General features: G+C 52.7%; 1 protein-coding gene across 3 annotated transcripts in view; it reads right to left on the bottom strand.

The window, feature by feature from the left end:
- The window catches only part of ADARB1 (adenosine deaminase RNA specific B1), a 183349-nt gene extending 160430 nt beyond the window's left edge, over positions 1-22919 (bottom strand). For 2 of the 3 annotated variants that reach the window (XM_020973319.2, XM_020973322.2), the window contains exon 1: positions 22813-22919. The gene's annotated coding sequence lies outside the window, so the exon portion shown is untranslated. Of the gene's footprint in view, positions 1-22175; positions 22592-22812 lie in introns of those variants that run through there. The other variant, XM_020973320.2, reaches the window with a different exon arrangement.
- Between the last annotated feature and the right edge of the window lie 4792 nt (positions 22920-27711).

Genomic DNA, 27711 nt, shown 5'->3' with positions numbered 1-27711 from the left:
ACAAATATAAAGTCACTAGACACAAAGGAGGGAGGGCATCAGGAAGGGGTTTGTGCAGAAGACAGTGCCTGAACAACAAACAATGAGGAAGATCTAAGGAGGGAAGGCATTCGGAGCAGAGGAGATGGCCAGCACAAAGGCACAGAATGGGTGATGAGGGTCCTGGGTGAGGAACACAGAGAAGTCAGTTTGACAGGAGCGGGGGACCGTCTGATGAGGCTGGAAAAATCAGTTGTGGTCATGTGGGGTAGGGCTCCAAAAGTGCATCTGTTATCACTGACGGAACAAGCTGGTCAAGTCGAGGATGAGAGAGACAGTACGAAAGCCTCGGAAGCTGACAGGGTCATCAGAAGTTTAGAGGATGAGTGGAAGACAGCCCAGAACAGAGCCCTGAGGGACTCCCAGTGTTACAGGACCTGATCTGGAGGGGGATCCAGCAAAGGAGATGGAGACAGAGTTGTCAGAGAGGGAGGAGGAAAAGGGGGGGAGTGTCTTGAAAACCTAGAAGAAGAAAGGATCAAAGAGGAGAGTGACCAAAATGTCAAAGAGGTCAAGAAGGATGAGGAATGAGAAAAAAAAATTTGATTCAGCATTTAAGGGATCATGGGTCACTCTGGAGGGAGCAGCTCCAGTTAAATGATGAGGTCAAAAGTAGAAGCACCTGGTGCAGATGGCCTCTGGAAGGTGCTCAGTCGCTAAAGGGAGGCAAGACATGGGACATTTGTGGGGACAGATGGATCCAGTGAGGGGGTTTTGAGGATGGGGAGACACAGGCATCTCTGTGGGCAGTGGGAAATGAGCCATTGGACAGAGGAGATCGACCATAAGTGAGAGAACTGGGATGATGGAGGGGGTGATCTGCCTGAGGAGCCAGGAGGGATTGGAGAATAAATGTACTCAGAAAAGGTTGCTGCATTTAATCCTTAGTATCTTCAGAGAGCCCTTTCCTTTGAGGACAGGTCAAACTCAGCTGGAAGAGATCAAGAAGTGATGCTGAGTGAGAGGTGGAGACAGCACAGGATGCTTTCTCCAAGAGCATGGCTGTGAAGGAGCAGAGGTAGAGAGGGAGAAAGTGAGGGGTGACAGGGTCAAGGAAATGCTCTTGTAAGCCTGGGGAGATCTGTGCACATTCATATGGCAACAGGCAAGAAGCCAGCAGAGAAAGAAGAGAGGGAGGGATTATGAAGGAAGCCTCAGCACACCTCCACCCAAGAGCCTGTCCTGAATGCCTCTACCCTTGCCCCCAGGAAGCATGTACTCTCTATGGATACCATATAAGAGAAGTGCCTCAAGGGCAGGAGCTACTGTGTTTTTGTCTCTGTGCTCCATCACACAAGGGCTGGCACCCCACAGACTGCCACAGATGCAGGCTGAAGGACTGAGTGCTCCCAGAGGAGACAGGGGAGAAAGGATGGCCACTGCCCTCATTCTTCACATGACGCTGAGCTGAATAAGTAAGCCCCAAAGGAGACCACGGAATGCAGAATCACAGAATCTCAGGGATGGACAGGGGTTGAGGTGCTGTCCGGCATGATCGGGGTCTGAGCCAGGGTCCTGTCATCAAGGTCCCCAACCTGTGGCCATGCCTTGGCACCAAGACTTTGGTCCTGATCCCCTCAATTGCCAGTGCCCTACCCATGCCCCGCCAGCCGCCTTGCAGCTGTTTCTCTGTGTACTTACTGGTAGCTATCCTCTTGACGTTGCTGCTGTATGGGTATGTACATGCATGTGAGTGTACAGTAGGTATATGCACTTGTGTGTGAACACATCCACACACATAGATGTCCTGCCTGTCTCTCTTATTAGATCAGCTCCTCGTGAGCAGGGACCATTTCACTCTCAGTACCAGCACAGTGCCTGGAATGAAACAGGTTCGAAAAAAATGCTTGTTGATTGACTGACCGACTGAAGGGGAGGCTACTGCCTCCCCTGGCAGCCTGTGCCCCTTGAGGAGAGCTCTAAGTGTGAGGCAGCACACTCTGCATTGACCGCAAACCACCTTCTCTCCTCGTTCCTGGTTCTGCCTTCAAGGATCCAGTAAAACAAAGTCTATGCTGTGGTTTTTTTTAAGTCAGCCATGCTGACATCCCAGATTGGAGATTCCCCCTCCTTATTACCCACAAGCCTCTGTCTCACATCTGTAAGGTGAGAAGACTGCACTGTGTGGTGAACGCTCTGCTATCCTGTTCTATCCTGTGTCCGAACGCAGCTTCGCAGGTCCTAGAAGCTAGTTCAGTACACGGAGGTGAATGGGCTGATTCTGTGACTCAGATGTCACATTCTCATTTTTTGAAAACATGGGACACTTTTTTGCTGTATCTAACGGGGAGGAGTGGAAATGAGTCTTGCTTAGACTTCACCTGCCTTACCCATCACTCCTATTAAGAAAGGAACGCCAGAGCATCTGGGACAAACCTCCCCACCTGGACAAACACTTATTTCATGCCTGCTCTGAGCCAAGCCCTGTCCCAGAGTTGGAGGAAAGGCAGAGATTAAATGAGACCCAGGCCCTGGACTTAAACAAACAAAAAGACCACATGGTGCATTTTGGGTTGGAGAGGTAGCACGCAGGACAGAGCGCTGGCCTTGGGAGGCTGGAGGGCCCCTCTGACGCAACACGGCCGGCTGCTTCTATCCCTTGGGGCTCTCGCCAACCCATCCGGAAACTCTAAATGGCAGAGTGCTATTGACCTGCACTGATAGAGGGAATGACCTCTCCTTGGAGTGTCCCAGACCAGTCACATCACAGGTCCAGTCCTTGCTCCTCAGACCTTAACAGGCATAACAGGTACAAAGGGGTCAATCTCATATCACTGAATTGAACCATGGGAAAATGAGGCAGAACCATGGCCTTCTGGTGCTGGAAGGAACCTCCCTGATTGTCTCTGCCCCAACCCCCTCAATTTTAGAGTTGGGCAAACTAAAGACCAGAGAAGCTACACAACAGTCACCCAACAGCAGGTGGGAGAGGCAGGTCTTGAACCCAGGACTTTCTGAGTGCCCTTCCCATGCCACCACACTGCCTGATGATGCTTATATTTAGCAGAAGGGTCACTCAACAGAAACTTCCTTCTTTTTCCCTCTCCTCAGGTGAGCCCCACTTCACAAAGAGCCAGGCTGGGAGAAAATCCAACTTACGAATAACATAAATCAGGCTGTGGTTTACTTAACGTGGGACAATCTTTTCACTTGAAAATCCCCCAAGTATTGGCCAGGGCTCAGGCGCCAGCAATCTCAGCCAGGCCGTTCTCCGACATCTGATACTTCAACACTGGCATCAAGGTGGCCCAGTGGATAGAGAGCTCAAGGTGGAATCAGGAAGACCTGAGTTCAAATCCTGCCCCAGACACTTCCTAGCTGTGTGACCCTAGGCAAGTCACTCTACTTCTGCTTGCCTCAGTTTCCTCAACTGTTAAATGAAGATAATAATGGGACCTGCCTCCCACGGTATCCTACAAATCTTAAAGTACTATATAAATTCTTCTTCTTCTTAATTACTACTATCATTGTCCCTGATGCCAGGCTTCAGGGACAGTGACATACAGTAATACCTGTAGACTATGGGACCCAAGCCAAGGAGACAAGGTGACAGAAGGAGGCAAACACAGTGTTTTCAGTGCTGCACCTGGCCCCCCAAGACAGGATGTGTGTCCTTCTGACCACATCAAGGGCGAATTTAACCCAAGGCCTGAGGGGAAGCCTTCAACACAGACCCATCCCCTGGGAGGAGGAAGAATGATATTTGGAAAAAGCACCATCCAAGAAGGAAAAAGGGGAGTGATGGAGTCTGAATGCAGGGTGAAGCAGACTATTTTTTCCCACTTTATTTTTTGTGGGTTTTTTGTCTGTGTTTTCTTTCACAACATGACTAGTATGGAGATATGGTTTTCATGACTGCACATATATAACCTATATCAGGGAGAGGAGAGGGAGGAAGAAAATTTGGAACTCAAAAGTTTAAAAAAAATATTGGGGATTGTTTTTACATAAAGAATATTATCCCTCCAAAAAGACTAACTCAAAACAAAATCCAGAGGCCAAGCGGTAGCAGGAAGGCCCCCAAAGCCCCCATGTCTGGGCACACATATCTTGCATGCAGCCTCATCTAGAGGGATGAGCGCATCCAACCTGCATTCTAGGGTTGAACGGGCAGTGGCTAAATGACTTACAAAGATGGTTACAAAGCAGTCCCAGCCCCCTTTCCTCTATCTTGGGGGGAAGAGAGGGAGGGGCAGGCCAGTTGCTGGAGAGGGTTCCCCCACCCCCAGTCTCCTGCCATCTGACCCAGGAGGGTGCCCTACACATGGGAAATCATTCCTTTAAGAATCGTTGGAGAAATCAAGATTGTCTCTAACTCAGAACTCTTTCTGTCCCCCGGTGAGAACAGAGGCCTGCAGAGGCCTCAGAGGATGATCCGCTAGCTTTGTGGCATGTCACGTGATACGGGACCCTATCTATTAGTGATATCCCATGGCTGGGATGAAAAGCAGAGAGGCCCCCCTGACCAAAGGGCTTCAGAGCCCAGAAGAGTGAGGAGATTAGCTCCTGGGAGATGGCCTTGGAATGCAGATGTTTGGTCCAGGACATGGTGATGATTTGGACAAAAAGGAAGAAGGAATAGTTGTTGTCCCAGCTCAGACCCCCTGAGAAGACTTTAGGGTCCACACGATGAATACAGACCATCCTCGGACACCAATGGGCAGGATGACGGCTCTGCAGAACCTCCCACCCCACCCCCCATTTAGGAGATGAAGACAGTCCTGTGGGAGGCTGGGCCGGCAGGAAGGGCATGGGCCCTTGGGCTGCTCATCCACCTCGCCCCCTTTGGCAGGACAGGAAATAGTGCCTCTCACATAAGCTGAGCTCTCAGAGGGTCTCTTTCATCTTTGCTGAGTGTAAAAATACAGCTTTCCAGATGGCTGAGGCTCCTTACATGCACAGGAGGCCCTCTGCACCTTACTAGGGTCTCTTCCAGAAAGGGGGCAGGGGTGTGAAAACTACAGTGACACTCACATAAGAACACACAGCCTTCAGCAGTGAGGAGGACAGAAGAAAGGCAGAGCCGATGGCTCCCCCCAAAAGGCTAGAGCAATGAAACCAGCCAGCTGAAAAGAATGAGGCAGTTCCCTGAGGAGGCTGGGAAGAACAGTCTGGGAGGCCTCTGACCCGAGGATGGTGGTGGCGTGACATGGGGGGCTCCTCCCCAGGGAGCTTTCTCGGGGTGGCCGGTGGCAGACTTCCTAAATTAAATCTTGCCTCCTGACTATCACTCCAGGGACCTCATGGAGGAGGAGGGGGACCACAAGGGCGGTAGCAGCCTCCAGGAGGAGGGGACTGGGGATGGGAGGTGGGGGTAGGGGTGGGGAGGGAGGCTCTTCCTTGTCAGCCAAGCCCTGCCCTCCCTTCCCGCCACATTCCAACTCCTTGGTGACCCCTTCCAGCCCGCCTCTCCTCCTCCTCCTGCAGTAGCAGATCCCCCTAATGCTCCCCAGCCCCAAGCTATGGACAGGAAAGGGATGTGAAAAGCCCACTTCCTTCCAGAGATCCCCCAGTATGCCTCCCTGCCATACTCTGCCCCCTCCCCCACAGCCTCTTCGCCCTCCCTGGGGGGACTCTGGCCCCTCCTGCTGCCCAATCCCCCAATCAACCATCCCAGGCCTTTCCTGGGGATGCCACATACCCGCAGGGTATTTCCTCTTAAGCCAAAAACGTCTCAGCCGTACCACACTAGACTGGCATGAGGGTTATCGAGTGGGAGACTCAGAAGAAACAGTTTGGGACTTCGGGGCTGTCCCAGCCCGTACAAATACTCTTGGTCAGGGGTTCTCCACCTGGGTCCCCAGACTCCCAAGGGAAGGTTATGGGGAGATGCCAGGGGCTCCGTGAACTTGGATGGGAATAAAAAGACAGCTTTATCTGCAGTAACCTCTGCTGGAAATTCAGCATTTCCTTCCTTTACGGCTGTTGTGATCACAAGGAGAGATCCCCTGGCTTCCCCCAGGGCCAGACGGGCTAAGAATCCCTGAGAGCCCGGCCTGGACAAGTGGGGGGGTGTAATGAGAACGAACTTCACAAAAATCTAGCCTCAGACACTCAATAGCTAAGTGACCCTCTCTGAACCTCCGTTTCCTGTAAAATGGAGGTAACAATCAGTAAATATTTATCAAGCACCTGCTGGGTTCCAGACACTGGGCCATGAGACAGCTCAGGCACCAACTTCTGCATGAAGCTGCTGCTTTTCCTGATCCCCCAAATGACGATGCCAATGCCACCACACACCAAAAACCCCACCTTGCCTTTAACTGCCTTGCACGTGCTGCCGTCAGTAACCTCCCAGGGATTTGTTGGCAGAACAGGGAAGGGTACCAATGCCCTCCATTCCTGCTTGTGGTGCATCACTCCACCAAGCTCTGCCTCTTGCGGTTTACTGACATCTGGTTTGTTTCCCAATTTTAGAAGCAAAGACTGGTGAGCAGAACCAGCATGTCGTGGTCAGTAGTGCTTCTGAAACCACCCCCCAAATTCTCCTCTGAGTATTTTCCAGTAAACACGGTAAACTTTGGCCAATGGAAGTTTCTCAGGGGGCCCAAAAGGGGCTGATGATGTGTAGGCTCTCACCAGTGCTGCCCCTCAAATGCTCATCTGCTGCCCACTCTGCTAAGTCAGTTAGCTAAGCTAACAGACTCCAAATTCAGCATTAAACACTGTATTTTAAACACAGCTGCTCATGAAGCAGGAAGAGTGCTTTTAGATGTGTGTGTGTACATAATCTGATCCATGTTTTTCTTTACCTCTCTAAGCACTGAAAAATACAAGTGAGCCATCTAAGTCACAGAAAACCGTTTCAGCATTGAATGAAAACAATGGGAAATAATGGCATTAAAAAGATCCCCATCATTCCATACAAAGAGCCAGAACAGCCTGTCTTTGCCAACAGAGAGGGCACAAGGACACGGCCACAAGAGCGATTTGCCAGCCTGAGACCCTAGCGGGGACACTGGGCAGTCATGTCATCTGTCTTCTCCAGTTCACTAATCTGTAAGAAGAAGTTGGACCAGGCAGCCCCCAGACCCTTAGACCCCTTAGACATGGGTCTGACTTCAGAGGCCTTCACGAAGGGTCTTTTTAATAAATGCATCATCCAAAATGAGTTTTTCAGTTTCTAGAAAACCTTACTGACAATTCTTTTAGTTTTGAGGGCAAGCACACTTGTTTGAGCTTTTTAAAAGCTGCCTGATGGGGGAAAGTGGTACAGGGAAATGCATGATGGGTTTTTCTCTTAGGACCACCACTAAATAGCCTTCTGACCTCTGGTGGGTGGCTGGGATTTGCTAAAATGCACCTTAGACATCACCTACCAGGGAAGTGAGCAGCTAGTCCTGGGCACTGCTAAGGCAGGTGTGGAATGTGGGTGAGCAGAGGTCAGCAGAGATATTCGAAATGGAAGGGAGACGTGCTCGTGGCATGGAGTCGCCTCAGGAGTTAGGGGCAGAGCTTACAGTAAGCTGCAGTCAGACAGAATACAAGCCTTGCAGGCAGTGTTTATGCACAGAGGGAGGATTCCAGGTAAGCAAATGCTGAGCCAGAGAGAGGGCTTTGGTCCACTGGGTCAGCAAGAATGTCAGGCTGCAGCAGTTCAGAACCCTGGACAGCTCTGAGGAAGTCAAGTACCTCAGGAAGGAGAGAGTCGGCACTCAGCTCTTTCTCTCCTGCTCTCCAGAGTTCTCAGGCCTCTCAGCCTCTTGCTGCACCACCCACCACTCGCCTCCCATGAGCCTTGCAAGGGAGAACCACATCTGGTGGCCTGAGTGGAGTCCAAGAAGCAGATGTGTGTGCGTGTGTGTGTGTATGTTGGGGAGGAGGAGAGGACTGTGGGGTGAAGAGAAGAGGGCTGGGGCCTCCTTCCCGGGCTCCCTCTCTACCTTAATTTATGCTTCTAGAGCTAACAATCTGCGAATCTCTGGAAAGAAGAGCAATGCTGCTTCTCAAAGTGAACCACTCATTGCTAAATTAAAAGCTCATGATGGTCGCAACCAATAGCACCAAGCAGGTTTGGAGGACCAATAGCTGGTGCAGAATGTCTTCGCACACCCATAAACAGTGCTCAGACCCCCACGGGCACTCCTACATCATCATGATAGCTAGCAACAATAACCGACATGTATGTGGCCCTGGCTCCGTGCTATTAGCTCCTTGGATCCTTACAACAAACCTGTGATGCAGGTGTAGTATGGTCATTTTAAAGATGAGGAAACTGAGGCAGACAGAAGTTAAGTGAGTTTCTCGGGGTCACACAGCTAGTAAGTGTTCAAGACTTCTTGACTCCAGGACTGGTGCTCTTGTCTACTGAACCCCCTTGGGACATGAAAGTCCCCCTTATAAACCCTGGCCCAGACCTCTCCTCCCTGTGATCTCCTTTCTCAATACCTCTCGTGGTCAGGGCCAGGTGACCTAGCAATCCAACCAGCTGCTTCATTTGGGGAGATCTTTTCGGCTTGAGTAAATTATATTCTCCCCAAGAGAAAGAGCCATGTCTTCTAATTCTGTGTTCCCCAGAGTATCTCCCAGAATGCTGCTCATACAAGAAGCTGCAATCAGTACTAGGCTAGATTTCCTTCACTGGTCATTTGTCTCTTCCTGTTCTTAGCCCAGCCCCCTTAAGCAGTTCTGTGCTTAGCACACTGTTGGACACATCACTTGTAAGCCCTCATCATCTGCCTTACATCAGAAACCAGCCACAACAAGACAGTGTGCCAGAGAAGCCTACGCTTGCTTCTCACCTTGCCAAAATATAAACGTTCAATTCTGCCAATATAGGCTTCAGAAGTGACAAGAAATGGACATTAAAATCGACGATTTAGGGGCATGTGCACCTGTTTAGTTCTTAACAGAAAGGATCTCCCAGAAGGAGGCTAAAGAAAACCGAAAGTGAACTCATACCCATTGACAACAGCCTGCTTCTGACAATCAGTGAGACATCCAGAATCGAAAAGAATCATCACACATTGGAAAGATAAAAAGCCATTTCTAGGGGAATGACCATCCAAAGGATTTAAGCAGGTAATTCCAAAAAGAACATAAACTGGTCAAGCTCTTTAATAATCAGAAACATGGCTCTCTGGGCTCCCCTTTCAACCCTTCCATGGTCCTGTGAACCAGACCACAATTCACTTATTTGTGCTCATGTCTTCCTAGGAATTCTTCAGCAAGGGTCCACCCACAATGTCAAAGACTCTCCTCTAGGGTTTTCGATGCCCTGTGGGGACCAAATGGGTAGTCAGGCTGTTTCTGCCCTCTCTCATTCACTACATGCCCAGCCAGCCCAACAGCTTTTTCAGGCTTCCATTCCCTGGATGACGTCGGTCCTCATACCATGGCTAGTGGGAATGGACTGCAGTCCCTTCTCTACCTATTAAATTCCGGGCCATCTACAGGTTCATCCAGCACACTGACTATGCAGTCATCAGACAGACACTGTGAGTGGCCATCAGACTCCTGGAGGAAGCCCTGACGCATTGGGGGCCTGGTCATCAGCACAGCATCACCATCCAGATCACAGGATCTGGGGAGGACCTCACCATCGGGGGGCAAGATGCCACAGCACAGTGCTGCAGCCCTCTCCCTGGGTCAGAGGACTTTGGGATCAAGTCTGCAAAACAGACTCCTTGGGGCAGCTAGATGGCGCAGTGCATAGAGCACCGGCCCTGGATCCAGGAAGACCTGAGTTCAAATCTGGCCTCAGACACTTGACACTAGCTGTGAGACTCTGGGCAAGTCACTTCACCCCACTGCCTCACCCAATAAATAAATGAATGAATAGATAGATAGATAGATAGATAGATAGATAGATAGATAGATAGATAGATAGATAAACAAATAAATGAATAAAGCAGACTCCTTGTTAGAATAAAGTCTCGATGGTTTCAGTGTCAAGTGGTGGTTTTTTCTCTAATCAAAATAACTATGGTCAGAGCTTATGTTTTCTACACCTTTCAACAAATTGTATGACAGCAAAAATGTAGTCTGATGCAGAGATTCATTAGCAAAACCTCTTTCCCAGGGGCAGCTAAGTGGAGCGGTGGATAGAGCACCGGTCCTGGATTCAGGAGGACCTGAGTTCAAATCTGGCCTCAGACACATAACACTTACTAGCTGTGTGACCCTGGGCAAGTCACTTAACCCCACTGCCTAGCCCCCAAAAAAAAACCTCTTTCCCATCTCAGGCTTTCTTTCAAGCACACCATTGCTAAGGGTACAAATCCTTCTCCAAAACATATTAGCGACGACGAAGTGTGCACAGGGAAGTCAGTTATGATCACGTAGAGCCCAGCCATTTACCTGGGGCTTTGAGATTTGTGAAGCACGTTACCTGGATGATCAAAGTCACAGAACTACGAAGAGTGAGAGGCAGGGTGGGAGTCCAGGCCTTCGTAACCCCAGGTCCAGAGCTCCTTCCACTAATCACCCCTCTAAAGACCCTCCTGGGTTTTACTCTCATCCTCACATTTTCCAATCACAAAATCACAGAATTGCAGCTTCTCCCACAGGAAGAGATTCCATTTAACTATCTCACTGTCCTTCCTTCATCCTGGACTCCTGGAACTGACTGAGGGAATTTGGCAAACCCAAATGTTGGAGTACACATTTTTCTACTGAATTATATCTGTTTAGATTCAACCCAACAAATGCTGCAGCCACAGAGATCTGTTTGGAATCTGCGTTACTGCCATGTTATGATCCCTCTTGGCTTTATTTTACCTGCAAATCTGATAAGCAAGACATGTATGTCTTCTTGATGATCGATGACAAAAACATGAAACTGGACAGGCCAAGCACAGAACCCTGGGGCACTCCACTAGAGACCTCCCTGCCTCCTGCCAAGCAGACACAGAACCATTTATGATTATGATTCAGGTCCAGGCATTCTGCCAATTCAAATTCACCTAGCAACACTGTCATCCTGCTTTATCTTCTCTATAAGGACAGCATGGGATACATAATCTGACACTTTGTTCAGGAGTGGCCACCCCTGCACACCACCAGCCTCCACAGCCATCATCCCAAGGAACAACATGACGTGGAACCATGACGTGGTAGCCACCTCTGCAGACACAGCTACTGCTGACCCAGAAAATAAAGTTCCCAGAGTCCAAAGGTTCAGCATCAAATACGGTCTCATGGATGGAAACGACGACTGGAGGTTTGTCACTGTTCCCTTGCAATCGGTGGACCTTGCCATCACCCTGCAGCTGACGCCTCATAGAGTGGTTGCTGCTGGAGAGCTGAGACAGTCTTGCTTTTCTGTCAGATCCTCCCTGACTACCTGATCCTAAGTACATGGTTAAGGTAAGCCTTTTCACTCCTTTACCACCTAAAATCCAGGTAAGCTGTTCGTACTGTTCCTCTGAGTTAACAGTCCAGAGATCCATCACACAAGGAATGAGCTGAGGCTGGCATGACTGTTCTTGGAGAAGCCACGATGGCCCTTTGGGATCACTTAACCAGCTCTTTAATAATGTGTCCCAGGACTCTGCCAGGATCCTTGGCCTACCACTTACACTCCATGGCATTTACTTCTTTTAACTGTTAAGCCTTCTGCCTCTCCCCAGCCCTGCAGTACCCCTCACAATACCGCTGACCGTAACTCCACAAGTAAATCTGCAGGTTGTGAGAAGCCCATCTGGCCCAGAGGACTCAGCTTCACCCCTCACCTGAGGACCCTACCAGCCACTTTTCAGTCTGGCTGTCTTCTCTTTGACAGATCAAGTAGATACAAGTGAAGACTTGGGCAGCTCAGCCTTCTCTGCTGCTGCCCAGGAGAGGGATCCTTGTCCGGTTTGCACAATCCTCTTCTCCCCAAGATCATTTCATTGCACTGCTGTTGCCTGGAGCTTTCTGCAGCTTCTGAGCTGGTTTTGTCTCCCTCCTGGCCCTGGTCCTTGTTTCCATCCACTCTCACCACACACAGTGCCTGGCACACAGGTGGGCAGGTGCCTCATCAGGGCTCTTGGAACTGTATGGAGATCTCTTGGTAAAATCCAAATGAAATGGCTACTGGGTTTCTTCAGACAACTCCCACCTTTCCCTCTTCATCAAAACTGTTGCTCATGGTGTCTTCAGAATTTGGAAGCTTCCCATCCCTACAGAATTCTCTGTAGTCCACCTCACTTTCCTCTACATCAGACTCTTCCCATCTTTCTTTGCCTCTCTAGCACACACTCAGAGATGGAGAGGTCATTTCTGGCAAAGTTTCCTATCATTTCTACCCCAATGACCAGATCCTTCCAGCTGGTGAGAATCCATTCCAGAAGACAATTACCCCTTATTGATTGAAGGATGAAATCACCACCAAGGCAAGACAAGAGTCATTAGCTGCTCTGCTTCTCTCAGAGAGAAGGTCCCTTCCCTGCCTCCCCACCATTCCTATACTAGGTCACTATGCCAGGCTTTGGGGTTTTCCCAAATTCCCCATCTAGTTCCTCTTTCTGTCCAGGTGGTCTGTAGTATAGACTGATGATATCATTTTTTTCTGCCACCAACAGTCTTCACACAATGCCCTGCCTCCAGTCCCTGGATGTCCTCACATGACCTCCAATGCTACCCTTCCCCAGCCCCTAGTCCTGTTTCCTAACCTACTTGTCTCACAGCCATCTTCCAAGCAGAAGTCTCACTCCATCCAATTCAGTGATAACACTGACATGAAATTTGCCTCCTTGCCCAAGAATCTCGAGCTCCTATTGCTTATGAACCAAATTTTGTGTACTTGGGTATGGACACTGGAGGCTTTGGGGTGATTAAACCTCTCTTGGGCTCTATCTCAACCACCACTTTTCCTACATGCTAGCTGCTTTCCATGACAGTCTCTAGCTTGGTGGTGGCTTTTCAAGAAGTGACAAATTCAAAGGGATGGGAAAGACAAATGACATGACACAGAAGGGAGAAAGTAGAAAGAGGAAATACACAAACTGATAACTAAAAAAAAATCCCAGCAGCAACAAATCCGGAAAACACAAGACAAAAATGAGAAGGGGCAAAGAAGCAAAAAGGAGATTTTGGTTATTTTGCTTAAATTGATTTGTCCCTTTTAAACAAACTGAGACCTGCTTAGAATTTATGGTGTCTGTAGAATCAGTTTTACTTATATTTAAAAGCTTTGTTTAGCTCAGACTTAAACACAATGTTATGAATGCCAGGGAGTCTATCCCCTGGCCAAATTCCAGCCACCAGTCACCCTTGGGGTTTGACACAATATACTATGATGAAGGCATCAAACCAGCCTTGGGCCCCTCAAAAACCTGGCCTAAATCTACCTTTCCTGGCTTTCTCCAATTACTCCTCTATTCAAATCCAATCCACCTCAAAACCTCTGTCCATGTTACCATTCCCTTACTTATGACTAATCCTCCTCCAATCCTATCTGCCCATCACGGCCCAACACAAGGCCTGCCTACTCAATATTTGGGGGTGGAGTGAGAGTGAGGGGGGATCCCCCCAACTACTATGACAATGTCCTCCTTGAAAATCAGGGCTTTTCATCACACTTATTGGGTTGTGACTTACATGCTGTCTATGCCATCTGAAGTGGGGGAGGAGGGGTGATTGGGGGAGCCCCACCTAACTACTAGACCAGGGCCATCTCTAGGCAAGCTACAGTCTCATTGCTGTGTGTGTGTGGCTGCCCTAGTGGCTGCCAAGAAGGGCATGGGGGATACACACACACACATGCACACACACGTGCACACACGCGCGCGCGCACACACACACATGCACACATGAACTCTAGGGAGTCTGAGGGAGAGCTGGGAGAGCCCCACAAGAAACGCTCAATGAGATGGGAAGGAAGGGGTAGTGAGCAGAAGTTATCCATCCTTCTGAACCTCTAGTGGAGGGCTCTTCTTGCTCAGCCTCCCATCAGTCTCATCACGGCTCCCAGGAATGGGGCCTGTCTGGCCCAACCAGGAACCTCACCTGCTCATGTCCTTCAGCTCGAGGCAGGACTACGAGGGACTGGAAGTGGTCCAGGGTCCAGCCCATCCCCATGCAGGCTCTATCCAAGGGCACCCAGACCCTGGCCCAGAAGACCAGGGGGCTCCCATCATTACCCCCAATGCAAGTCTGTTTTTACTGCCATATTGTACTTTTATTGGGCATTGGAGTTACGTCTCAGCTCAGAGAGGCAGATGCAGGGAAAGAATGCTACAAGCAAGGAGTCAGAAGACCTGGGTTTTAATTCCCATTCACTTCCATGCTTCCCAGCCAGGCCCTTATCACTCTGAGCTACAGCTCCTCGTCTATTAAAAGGAACAATCACACCTGGAATGCCTGCCTTTCAGGGCCTCATGAGCCCTCACCATCCTCCAAAATGGGAATCCATGAAGATCCATCACCAGGCTGGAAGGACCCCACTGGCGGATCCCATCGAGAAGCCCAAAGTCAACTGGAGAGTTAGAAGCAGAAACAGAGACCTGAAGCCAGACCCGCTGACTGACTCATGGGCACCCCAAAAAGTGCCGGACCCTGAGCTAGGGAGACTGGCTTGGAGTCGTGCCTGGGTCACCTGCTACCTGTGTGGGCTCAGGCCTTGGGTGCCCCTCTCTGAGATCATGGGGCTGGACCGGCGGTCACTCCAGATCTGGGATCACGGGGCTGGGCTGGTGGTCACTCTAGGTCTGGGATCACGGGGCTGGGCCGGAAGTCACTCCAGATCTGGGATCATGGGGCTGGGCTGGCGGTCACTCCAGATCTGGGATCACGGGGCTGGGCCGGCGGTCACTCCAGATCTGAGATCTGCCCCCACAGGGAGCCTTCCCTGAGCCCTCAGGTGCTCACATCTGTCCCCCACAAATCAGCTCTCACTGATTTGGATCTGGGCAGGCATTCTATCCTTCCAGGTGACTGGAGTGCAGGGAATGGTTTTTCACCTATTCCTTGGTCTGCAGAGGGTCTGGCACATACTCAGTGCTCAGTAAGTGTTGGCTGAACTGGACTGAATTGCTTTGAGAGGCAATGTGGTGGAATCAGGTCAGCCAGTCCTGGGTTCAGATCCTCCCAGGCTGGGTGACCCTGAGAAGGTCACTCCCCTTCTCAGTTGTTCCATGCCCTCATCTGCCAGATGAGGCACTCAGGCGCTGATGTCCCCCACGGGCCTGGCTCTAGTTCCGGAGCTTGGATCCCCCAAGCCCATAAGCCCCAATCCAAGATTCTGGCCATGGATCACACGCACGAGGGCAGGAATGGGGGCTCCTCCCCCAGCTCCCCTTCCACAAATGTTGATTTTTAAAACAGTCCGTGCCAGAGGATGGACGATGCAAGCGTCCCGTCAGTCTCTGGGAAGCAGCAGGAAGGATGGTAATGCAGTGTCCAGTCTCCTGGGGGGTGGAGTCAGGGCCATTTTCCTAAGCAGGCTCACTGTCAAGATCAATTCAAGGAAAAGGAAGCACTTACTCTGTAGGAGTGACTTCCCCCATTGCGCATCGGGGCAGCCATGCACACTCTTTGACAGTTTCCAAGGTTGGCCCACAAGAGCCTGGTTTCCGGGGCCACCCACTGCTCTGCATCCACAGAGGGATCTGGACCAGACACTGTCTGGGCAGCTGGGGTGCTAGGTGGTACCACTGTGCAGAGTGTTAGGCCTGAGCTCAAATTCTGCCTTAGACCAGTGACAAGCTGTGGGGCCCTGGGCTCATTTCACCTCTGTGTGCCTCAATTTCCTCATCTGTAAAATGGGGATAACAACGGCACCTACACTTTACAGTCCTTAAAGCCCTATAGAAATGCACACTGTTATTATCTAAGGACTTTCCTGCTCTAACAGTCAACGATTCTGACCTTTAAATTTCTCAGGTATTTCTGAAATGACCTTTCAACTAGGTTTAACAGAATATATTTGTCTGTGAGCAATCTTAAAAGCCTCTGTAATTTTAAAAAATTGTTATTGAAAAGAAAGTGCTGGGGGCAGCAAGGTATCTCAGTGGATAGAGCTCCGGCCTTGGAGTCAGGAGGATCTGAGTTCAAATCCAGCCTCAGACACACTTACTAGCTGTGTGACCCTAAGCAAGTCACTTAACCCCAACTGCCTCACCAAAAAATAAAATAAATGAATGAATGAATGAATGATGAAAAGAAAGTGCTACTCCAACATGTCACCTAGAGCCAAACTGAACCAAACCAATGAGGCTCCCTTAGCCCAGGCCCCAATACAGGGCCACTCCTCAGACATAGGACCACTCCTCATACACAGGGCCATTCCTCATATACACGGCCACCCCTCAGATACAGGGCCATTCCTCATATACAGGGCCACCCCTCAGATACAAGGCCACCCCTCAGATACAGGGCCACCCCTCAGATACAGGGCCACTCCTCATACACAGGGCCATTCCTCATATACACGGCCACCCCTCAGATACAGGGCCATTCCTCAGATACGGGGCCACCCCTCAGATACGGGGCCACTCCTCATATACAGGGCCATTCCTCATATACAGGGCTACCCCTCAGATACAGGGCCATTCCTCATATACAGGGCTACCCCTCAGATACAGGGCCATTCCTCAGATACAGGGCCACCCCTCAGATACAGGGCCACTCCTCAGATACAGGGCCATTCCTCAGATACAGGGCCACCCCTCAGATACAGGGCCACCCCTCAGATATGGGGCCACTCCTCAGATACGGGGCCACCCCTCAGACACAAGATCACTTCTCAGCAGAGTCAGCAGCCAGAACAGTCAGCCAGGGAGCCATGTGGCTGGGAGGGTTCTGGAAGGAAGGGGCAGGGGCAGGGCTTGAGTCTCTCAGGGTGTCTGTGCTCCCAGAAGAAGGAGGGGTCCTTTCACCTGGCAGCACAGAAGGGACACCAGCAATCCCAGGAAGCAGAGTTTGTGCACAGGCAAAGCCATCTCAGGCTGCAACTGAAGTGAATTTTCTCTCCTCCTGGGAAGGCCAGGAGGTCCCTAGGCCCTGGCCCGGGAGTGCCTGGCAAATGAGGGGCCCTCCATAAATACCTGTGAAACAAATGACTCTTTGATGTTTCCTTGTCCTACCTCCTCATCTCATAGGCAATGGCCTGCCCTGGGGTCCCATAGCTCAGGTCTCCCCTCCTCCAGAATGGGGCTCTCTGTCCTCCCTCACTCAGCATCCTTGGCTTAGGACTCAACTCCAAATGCATCAACCTTCCTTGAGGCCCCTCTTCCAACCTCTGGGTGACTCTTCTCTGAAATGTCTCCAAATTCTCCAGGAACCTCAGAGTGGAAACCAAAACTGAGCACATACAGTTCAGGGAGAGGGGAAAGCGTAGTACCACTGTGCTCTTTGGACACACTACCAGCTCAGTTAACCAAAAAGAGGGGGCCAACAACCCATTCTATTCTGGGAAACCTCAGGGAGAAGGCGGAGGAAGGAATCCCGAGACGGGCATTCACTCTCTCCCGGGCAGTCTCAGCAGGCACTAGTCATCTCCTCCTCCTCCCCGAGGCCAGTGGCAACCCCGGAAGCCTGGTCATTCTGGACAGCACCCTAGCTTAGGCTGGGAACTAACACTCTGCCGATGCCGGGCACCCAACTTCCCCTTAGGTGAAGGAGCTCTCGACAACATTCAAGCAACAAACAATTATTAAACACCTACGCTGCGCAAAACCCATGGTTGGCAAAAATGGGAACCTATATCAAGATGCTGACATTCTCGTTTGCTTTGCTGCTTTTGATGTTCATTGAAATATCACTGAACCACTACCCATGTAAGTCAGTATTACTTTGGCTTTCCTAAAACCCTCCCTTTAGCTGGGTAATTCACCTACCCTGAAGGTCATGACTTCCTTAGCATGGTCTAGACCCAGGTTCTGCCACTGCCTTCACTGAGTCTCAAGATTCCTTATCTGCAGAATGGGTTGATAAAAATCACACAGGATTGCAAACTGTAGAGTCATACCCAAATATGAGACATTCCTAGGAAAACGTAATTAAATAACTGCCCCCCTTCCCCACATCGCACTTCGAAGAAAGCATTCTGCTATGCAGCCGAAAGCATGACACAACCTCAGCTGCTCTCATTCCTGCGTGTGGCCTCCTCGGGCTCCACAGGCTCAGTGACCCTGTGTCCGGCCTGTCTCCTGGGGCAGCCTTCATCCTACTTTGGAATTTCTTTTCAAATGTTCAGTAACAAATGAAAACACAGAGAAGCAGCTTTGCCTTGTGCCAGAAGTCCTGGCTGGAGAAGCAGAGAATCAGCCTATCTGTGGGCCTTCCCTCTCAGCTTGCCTCCCATCCCCACTGCTGAACCTTGTTTGTACAGCCGGAGGCAGCCAGGTGGTGCCAGGGAGCCTGGAGCCAGGAAGAGCTGAATTCAAATCCCAACCTTGACCACTTACTAGCTGGGTAGCCCTAATGGAGTTACTGAGCCTCCCTACAAAAGCGCCTCTCTCACCAGGTTGTCCTGAGGATTAAGCCAGGCGGCCTTTGTAGTGTTCTGGCCCGTAGTGGGCGCTCCATAAAAGCTTGTAAGCACCTGGCAGGTAGGACCCCTCTGGGTCGGGCCTGACCCGTGGGAAGGGGGAGTCATGCTTGCTCGTTGGACTTGCCAGTTTTCTCATCCGTAAAATACAATCTGCCATTTCCCAAATCCTCCCTCAGCTTCCTGTTATGGGCCATGACACAAAGCGATTGGAGACAGGAGCCACGTTCAGTGTCCTACTTCTTAAGCTTACTCACTGTGTGACCTTGGGAAGCTTACTTAACCTCTCCCGCCTCAGGCCAGAGCCGGACTCTGGGGAAGAACACCCCAAGTCCTAAGTCCTTAATTCGACAAGAGGAAAATGGAAGATTTACATCTGGAGACAACACAGAAGCAAACAGCCCACATGAAAAACGGGGTTTTCCCCAAACCCTCAATGCTGGGGTGCCCAGTCAGCCCGCCTTACTTACAGAGGACTTCAGACACACAGTTCAGGTTGAGGCAGATTCCAAATCCAGATTCAGAAGCTTTAAAGTAGCAACTTTTATTTTAAAACATTTTAGCTCTTTTTACCTCAAAAGGTGAAAAAGGAAAGGTAAAAGTGTGAGCTCCCCCGCCGAGCAGCCAGAAGACTCCAGGAAGCAAATTACAGACGTCAGCTACACTTTTATTATGTGTGTTAAAAGACTGAAAAAAAGCCAGCCCTGAGACAGCCTGGCCTTAATATTCACATTCAATGGCGAGGAGGCCACCGCGCCCAGGCAGGCTCACTTTCCCAGTGTTCCCAGGCAGTTTCATTGAGCCCGATACCCCTGAAACCATGGGGCCCAAACACAGAGCCCAGAGGAACAGATGGCACAGCTAAGCTGGAGAAAATCAATGGGGCCCATCTGTGCCAATCAGAGAGGCTCCAACAAGTTGCCGGGCCACCTCAGATAGCACTGGCAGCAGGACCAGGAAGCCCAGGCTCAGCCCTCCTCGGCTTGGTCAGAAATCACCAAGACCTCAGAGTCAACGGGCATCACTTTGGAAAAGGCCACATAGCAGCCAAGCACTCCAGGAGAGGATCCGAAGAGGAGGATTTCGATTCCGGGTCGTTGGTCTGACTAACCACGGTCCTGGTCAATAGGTAAACAACGACCTCCATCAAAGAGATGCTTAGTAACTCGGGTCAATGTCACCCTCTGCTTATTCCCGCTCACATTCAGTTTGTCACAAGGCTGTCCAAGATCACGCATGTCGCAGCAAGTGTCAAAGGCAAAATTTGAACCCAAGTCCTCTGCCCACTCCCCAAGCTGCCCCAAGTTCTGTGAATAGAGTCTCTCCTCCTAGTAACCCATGAGGAATCCAGGTCTCAAAAGACTCCCATCAACACTTTTGTCAGGAAGACAGCCACACAAAGCCCGTGTGCCATCTCTACAGAAGCACTGTGTTAGCAAAGAATGGCAGGGCTGGGCAGCCCCTGAGCACAACCCCTAACCCTTGGGAGGGCCGCTGAGAGGCCAGAAGTCAATCAACGGCAATGGGCTTGGGGGATTTGGGCTGGGGGTCTCTGGGAGAGGGGACTGTCCCTACCCTAAGGCTGTAGATCACTGTCCTAAAAAAAGTTCTAGCCCCTTTCAATGAGAAGGAAACCTACCTCCTTTCCTCCAGCTGCTCCCAGGCCCTGCCAGTAAGCAGAAGGGAAAAGTAAATAGCCCCATCCAAAGAGACCCCTCCTATTGGTCAGTTCTGTTCTTGGGATGCTGCTTAGGCCATAAAGCCTGTCTCTTGCTGGGTGCCTGGGGCATGCGGCAGTGGCTGCAGCCCAGGGCGCCCTCCCCTTCCACTAAGGATCCTGAAACGGGCAGAGCCACACAGGGCATGGTCAGAGCTCACAAGGTGGGACACGCACAGTTACTCATGTGGAACTATGCAAGGATAAAATACCACTCAACTGGGCACCGGGAAGAGAGCCAAGTTTATGAATTTAAGAAAAACCTAATTTTTGATGTTAAGAGTAAACATTATAGAGCACATCAAAGATAACTTTTCTCATTTTAAAACAATTTAGTCAGTCTCTGAACCTTAATCGAAACTGACCACAACTGGCCCAACAAGGAATGATCCTGTGGGAAAGAAGAGTCAGTCTGTGCTGAGAGGAGTCCTGCCTCGGGCTTCCTAACCCTGGGCAGCTGCTCTGGGAACAACGGGGCGGGGCCTCAGCGGCCAGCCCTTCACCTAGGAGCCGGCATCCCCAGCCGCTCCACGTCGCAGGGCCTCAATTTCTTCTTTTGTAAAATAAAGAGTTTGGCCTGGGGGACCTCTGAGGCCCCTGCCAGCTCTAGGTCCGGGACCCTGACATAAGCCTCCTAGATGCTACTCAGATGAAGCTCTTTCTCAAAATACCTTTCTCCAGTGTATTTCTCACATTTGTCGCCAACCTAACCACATTTTTTAACCGCTGAACATGACATTGAAAAGGAGCATAAATCCAGCTTATGGCCGAGGGCAATGGGAGGGGAGGGGCAGAGTTGTTGATTTTTTTGCCTTCTGCAGTCCCCCAGGCACCAAGGTTCCCCTCAGACAAGCCAAATGACAAGCACACAGACACTTCTAGACCCTTCTCTTTTTCACAGCCCAAACTGCACAAAGACAAGCAGAGATACCGATCTAAGACTCTCTAAGATGTCAGCTAATTAAGCGCTGGGCAAAAAGAACCCTACTTTCCTCTTCAGCTAGGGTAAACCGGGGGGGGGGGGGACGTCTCAGTTTCCTTGCAATATGAAGAAGACATAAGCCATATAAGATAACAGCATTCACTGTATTCCAAATAGGTCGGCATCTCTTTGGCCCCTGGCCCCTCCCCAAGGGCAGGAGTCCGGCCTCTTAGTCAGACTGCCCCCTTTCTGTGTCCAAACAGCTAAGTCTCCGGAGCCATCCCTGGAATGACTTCATCACCACCGCTGCTGCCCACCAGGCCTGGCTGTCATCAGTTTACCAGGGCCAGGCTACCGTCCTTCTCAGCACTGCTTCCTCTCTGCAGAGGCCTCCCTGCTCGCTGTAGAGGCCGCTCAAACTTCACCTCAGGAAACTCCCATTGGACCATGCCTGGCTGTCTGTCACTGGCCAACCACACCTTAGGGCTCTGACTCGACCCTAAGGTACCTCCTCTGACTTTCCTTGCCTCAGTCCCGACCCTGTAAATACTCCGGTGTCCAGTCCAGCTCCTAACAGCAGCCTCACTCTACTTGTGCCTCGATTCCCTAGCTGTATACATATACCTGCCTGCCGGCATCCTAAAACAGGTCCTTCTCTAGTGCCTGAGGAGTGGGTGGAGGGAGGGAAGGAAGGAAGGAAGGAAGGAAGGAAGGAAGGAAGGAAGGAAGGAAGGAAGGAAGGAAGGAAGGAAGGAAGGAAGGAAGGAAGGAAGGAAGGAAGGAGGGGCGGGGGGGGGGGCTCTTCCACATCACCTCTCCTTCATAAGCATCGGCAAAGGCGGCCCGACTCCGCGGCCACACAGGCTCGGATGCCCAGGCTCGGAGGTGGGATGCGCTTGTCCTCCTGCCCGAAGCTGTCAAAATGCAGCATTGAGGTGGGGGCGGGGTGTGTCTTTGTAAGCCTGGCAAAGGCACCAGATTGAAGAGGGAACGAGACAAGTTCTGGGGGATCCCCCCCAGTGTGTTGGGGAGGGGGTCGGTAGAAAATAGCATCGGAGCCCAACGGAGAGCCCGGGCTCACTCACCATGTGTCTGCAGCTAGCTTCCGTGCCCAACCTTGGCAGTGCCCGGGGGCACCTTTGCAGGTCGGGGTCCTGCTGGCTCTTTGGGGCGCTGGGCAGGGGCCCCGATGGGAGCTTAGAAGAGAAGCTCTATGGAGGCGCCGAGGCCGGGCAGAGGAATCCCCGAGGAGGACGTTCCCTCTGCCCAAGCAGGTGGCCGTCCTCGAGGCTGCCCGGCCCTGGGGGTCGGCGGAGGCCACACTCGAACCCAGTGTCCGCGGATCGCCCCGCTCCCAGCGCGCGCGCGCGCGCGCGCACACACACACACACACACACACACACACCCGATGCAGACGTGCACACATACCCTGTCCAGCACGCAGCACGCACGCGGGGCCGTCCGAGGCTCCAGGCACCGGGGGCACCGGGGACACCGAGGAATGGATGGGGCGGGGGGGGGGGAGGATCCTCCGCGGAGCCCACGCGTGGACACCCCACGGGCGGGACCCCAGGACCCCTTGAGGAGTGCGGAGGATGAAGCTGGGTCCCCCCCCGCGGAGGGCGGGGGGGTGAGGCCGCCCCCTCCCCGGTCCCCCCACCTCCCCTCCCCACGGGCCCCCGAGCCCTCGCCCGTGAGCGCGCGTGGGCTCCCGTCACTCACCGTCCCCGGAGGCCGCGCGGCGCGGCCGCCATGAGAGCCGTCCCTCCCTCGCTCAGTCCGCGCGGAACCCCGCGCCCCGAGCCGCCGCCGCCGCCGCCGCCCGACTGGCCCCGGCCGGCCCCGCGCCCGCGCCCGCGCCCGCGCCCTCCGCCTGCCTGTGCCCGCGCCGCCGCCCCCGTCCCGCCCCGGCCCCGGGGGCGTGTCCCTGACGTCACGGCCGCGGGGACGCGCCCCCGGGCTTCGCGCGCGCGCGCGCACACTCCTTCGCTGCTCGGACTGATCCAGGCCGCAGCGTCCGCCTGTCGCAGCTCGGACCCCAGCGGCCGCGGCGAGAGAGCCTGGAGCCCAGGGGGCCGGGCCTGAAGGCTGGAGGCGGATCCGGGGCGGGGCGCTGAGCTCCCATTGGACCGGCGCTGGCGCGGAGGCCTCTGAGGGAGGATATGTGGGCGGGGCTTCCCGAAACCTTCAGCCCTGCCGCAGCCCAGGCCACAGCGGTAGGAGGCAGGGCCGGGCGCTCAGGGGGCGGGTCAGGGGAAGGCCGCTGCGCTCCTATTGGGCAACATATGGACGCTGAGGCCTCCGAGGTTGGACTTGTGGGCGGGGCTTCCCGAAACCCTCAGCCCTGTGGCAGCCCAGGCCAATGTGGCCAAAGGAAGATCCCGGAGGCCAGGAGGCGGGTCCTGGGCGGGGTAGGAGAGAGCTTCTGCGCTCCTATTGGTCCTGAGCTGGCAGCTGACGCTCCTGAGAGGAAGGCCTGTGGGCGGGGCTTCTCCAAGCCATCAACCCTGCGGCAGCCCAGCCCAAGAGGCCTGGGGCGGAGCCGAGCACTTAGGGGGCGTGGCCAAGTGCCCAAGGGATGTGGGCGGGGCTTCTCCAGAAGGCTGCCAACTGCGGCGACGGGCACGAGCACGGGAGCCCGGCGCGGGGGCGCGCATCAGTGTTTGGGCGGAGAAGGGGGCTGGCCTTTTACAAAGGGGGAAACTGAGGCTCAGGAGGGTAAGGCCCTTTCCCAGGGGCGCTCAGGGGACAATGGGAAACTCGATGAGAACCCAGACCTCAAAGGATGCTGAAGAGTCCCTAGGTGCCATCTAACCCCACTCCCTTATTTTACAGGTGGGGAGACTGAGGCCCGGAAACGGGAGACGATCCTGAGATCCTAACCCAAGGCTCATCCAGCCAGGATGGGGAGGGGAGCGGCGGGCTGTGACTCGGGGGCTGTTCAGCAACACCCCACCCCCCACACACACACACAGAGTTGGGAAGGAAAAGCCCCTCCGTAGCCCCGGGATTGAAGAGGGTGGGTTGGACCCTGGGATGGTGGGTGGGCTTGGAGTGGAGGCAGGGAGAAGATGGGAGGATGGTCTGTGCGCGCAGGCAGGCGGGCACGCACGCATGCATGCATTCATTTATTCATTCCTCCCCCCGCCCTTATTAAGGGTCTGCTGGGTGTCTGGCGATGCACCGTTAAGTGCAGGGATGCAAACGCGCGCTCCGGCTCTCCCTCCCTTCAAAGGAGCCGGCTTACATTCCTTTTTAGCGCAGGCATCAGTGAGAAGGAAACACGAAATATCACCCAAGAGAACTACCCGTGGACAATGACACGAAGGATCCAGGGAGGCTAGGTGGGGAGGGAGAGGAAGGAGCCGAGTCCAAATCCCAGCTCTAACGGAGTGCCCTTGGGGAAGTCCCGAGCCTCTGTGACCTCACCGGGAAAAGCAGAGTGTTGGACCAAGAGGCCTCAGGGGGGCCCTTCCAGATCTAAACCCCAGCTGGCTATTCCAACCACATCCTTTCGAACAGGGACCAAGGAATGGAAGTGACTTGCCCAAGGTCACATGGCAAGTTAGTGGTAGAGCAGGCACTCAGACCTTCTCTTTGTCTGACACTGGGGCTAAATAACGGGGATGATGCCCCTGGCAGCTGAGGGTCTGAGCCAAAAGAGAAGGGATCCTTCCCCAGGAAGCCTTCCACTCTGGCCTTGTTATAGGGATCTGTACACAGGTTGTGTTCCCCCAGAACAGAAGCCTCTTGAGGCACAAAGCAGGATTGTCTATGTCTCTGTTTCTGCCCCCAAGCTCTTGCAGGAGGTACTCAATAAAAGTTGAAATGAGCTGCCTTAGGGGCAGCTAGGTGGCACAGTGGATAGAGCACAGCCCTGGAGTCAGGAGGACCCAAGTTTAAATCCTGCCTTAGACACATAACATTTACTAGCTGTGTGACTCTGGACAAGTCGCTTAACCCCAATTGTCTCACCAAAAAAAAAAAAAAGGAAATGAGCTGCCTGAGGTTTTTCTCACCTCCCTCAGGTCTCTGTCCAGTTAAGCTTTGGGTCCCCCATAACTTCAGAGCTAGGAGAGCTCTTAGAGGTCATCTGCTCCTACCTCTTCAGCCACCAGAGCAGGAGAGGAGCCCCTGCCCAACACCCCTGGTCCATACTCCTCTAGCTGCCTCTCAGCACCCACCTCCTCAGCCCCCAAGATGCCCTGAAAATCTAAAACTATGGCTATGGAATGGACCAAGTGGAAAGAAGGAAGAGCCTGGGCCTGGCCATTGAGTAAAATGAAGCTGAAAGTCAGGTCAAGAGCCCAGCTGTGGTGGGGCTGGGCCAGGGGTGAGGCTTCTCACAACTCTCCCCAGCTGCCCCAGCTGGAGATTCCATTTGGCTGAATGCCTCACGTAGAATGTGGGACCAGCACTGAGCGTGCCAAGCTCCCCGAAACCTGACAGCAAAGTTGGCAGAGACTGAGCCAGGAATTCTCTTTGGGGAGTTCATCTCCTAAGATCCAGCATCAATCCTGGTCTTGCCAAAGGGCAATATTTTTGTACCGAGATCATGAGCAAATTACAGTACACGCCCTCCTGGCTAGTGCCTTTGTACGGCCTCCTGGCCTCTGGAAGAGCTTTATGGACACCAGGGAGCAAAGTGATCATGGAACAGACTGAGAGGGAAGAGAACTATGGAAAACTGAGACAGCAGGAAGGCCCAAAGGACCCAGACCCCATAACCATTCTTAGATTAGCAAGGAGACTGGCAGATCTGATGATAATGATACAGAAAATGCCATTCAGACTGCCACAGGACTCTGGCAGAAGGGGAACACCAGACATCTTCAAAGAGCTCAGCCACTTTTCCCCAGGGTCCCCTCAGCTGGGCTGCCAGGGCTCAGTTCTGCACCCGCCTCCCCTGCCCAGCTGCCTCAGATCCCCATCTGATCACATTCTCCCCTTCCCCCATTAGAATGTGAGCTCCTCAGGACCAAGGAGAGCAAGGGGATGTCCTAGCCCCCCTGCCTCACCCAGCCTCATCATGTGACTGGAGGGGCCAGGCAGGGGAAGTGGGGAAGATATGCTCATTTCCTCTCAAATTTCCCCCCATCCACCAGCATCAGCACTAGGGAGTCAGGTGAGGACAGGAGCCTCCCTTCCAGTGCCCAAAATCCCTGAGCAGCTGATGAATAGAACACTGAGCCTAATACTAGGTGTGTGACCCTGGGCAAGTCACTTCACTTGTTTGCCTCAGTTTCCTCAACTGTAAAATAGGGATAATAATAGCAGCTACATTACAGGGTGGTTTTCAGGATTAAATGAAATCATATCTGTAAAAAGTGCTTAGCACACGGTACCTGGAACACAGTAGGTGCTCTATAAATCACTTTTCCCTGGGGAGCAGCTCCCCAAAGCTACCCAGCCAAGATGATGTGCTGTGGCCTGGACAGGCTGGGTGACCAGGTCCTTTTTAGCCGGCTCTTCCTCTCTCCAGTCTCCGTCTCCTCCTTCTAGCTCTGGTCTGGGCTGGTGGCCAAGGACCCACTCCTGCCTCTGATTGCCTAGAGGACTGGGGACAGGACACTCAGTGCCTCTGGGGGCACCTACTCTGGCTCCCCCTCCTTCCTGGCTACCCTGGCCTCCTTTGAGTCCCAGCTGGAATCCCCACTTTCTCCAAGAAGCCTTTCCTGGTCGCCCTCAGTGCTGATGCCTTCCCCTCCCGGTTGTCTCCAGCTTATCTGTCTCTACTGTGTTTTTCTCTGGTTGTTTCCATTTTTGCTTAGACTGTATGCTCCTTGAGGACATGGCTATCTTTTGCCTTTCTTTATATCCCTGGTGCTTAGTGCAGGACCTGGCACATGGTAGGTACTCAATACATGGTTCATTGACGTGCTTGAGATAGTTGACCTGGATAGTTGCTGAGGTTCCTCATGGCTCTGGATCAGGGATCCCTCCCTTCTTCCCTGAGATGTCCCACCCCCTGCCGTGGGCTGCTCTCATATGCTCCCTTTCCCCCAGAAGACTTGCCCTGGGTCACCCAGGATGGCCTAAGTAAGGTGGCAGAGGCCGTATTTTAGGAAGGCCTTCCCGTCCTCAGGAGCTGCCTTGAAGAAGCATGCTTGGAAGTCGCCCAGACTGGAAGCCTGGCCTTCCTCTAATCAAGAGTTGGTTGTGCGTTCAGAGCATCGCACTCTCACAGTGTGTTTGTGCTCTACAGAGAGAGTGTAAACACTCCTCAGCACAGTATATACCAGAGCCACTGACTAAAATCCATCAAAGAAATCCCCGCTGATATTCCGCAAGGACGTTGGCAAGACAGAGCTGACCATTTTTTATATCCTTTGCCATCAGCTTGACAAGTTTATCTTACAAGCAAAACACCAGTGAGGAACAGCCAGGGAGCTGCAGGGCCCAGGCAATGCCCTAGCCCAGCTTCTCCGTTCTCCACGTACCTGTGCAGAGGTGGGGAGCACCCTGCCTCTCTCTGTTGGGGGGCCCAGTAGGAGTGGCCGTTACCGCCTGGCCTCCAGGTTCCTGGGCACAGAGGTGGGGGGTGCAGGGATATAAACAACCTCCAGACAGACAGTCTGGAGAGGTGGGTGCCCACAGAATCCCTTGGAGGGAGACTCTCCA

Source organism: Phascolarctos cinereus, unplaced genomic scaffold (genome assembly GCF_003287225.1).
Source record: "Phascolarctos cinereus isolate Bilbo 61053 unplaced genomic scaffold, phaCin_HiC Scaffold_5;HRSCAF=322, whole genome shotgun sequence".
NCBI classification, from domain to species: Eukaryota; Metazoa; Chordata; class Mammalia; order Diprotodontia; family Phascolarctidae; genus Phascolarctos; species Phascolarctos cinereus.
Note: the sequence above shows the minus strand (reverse complement) of the source record. Positions and strands in the feature narration are given on the sequence as shown.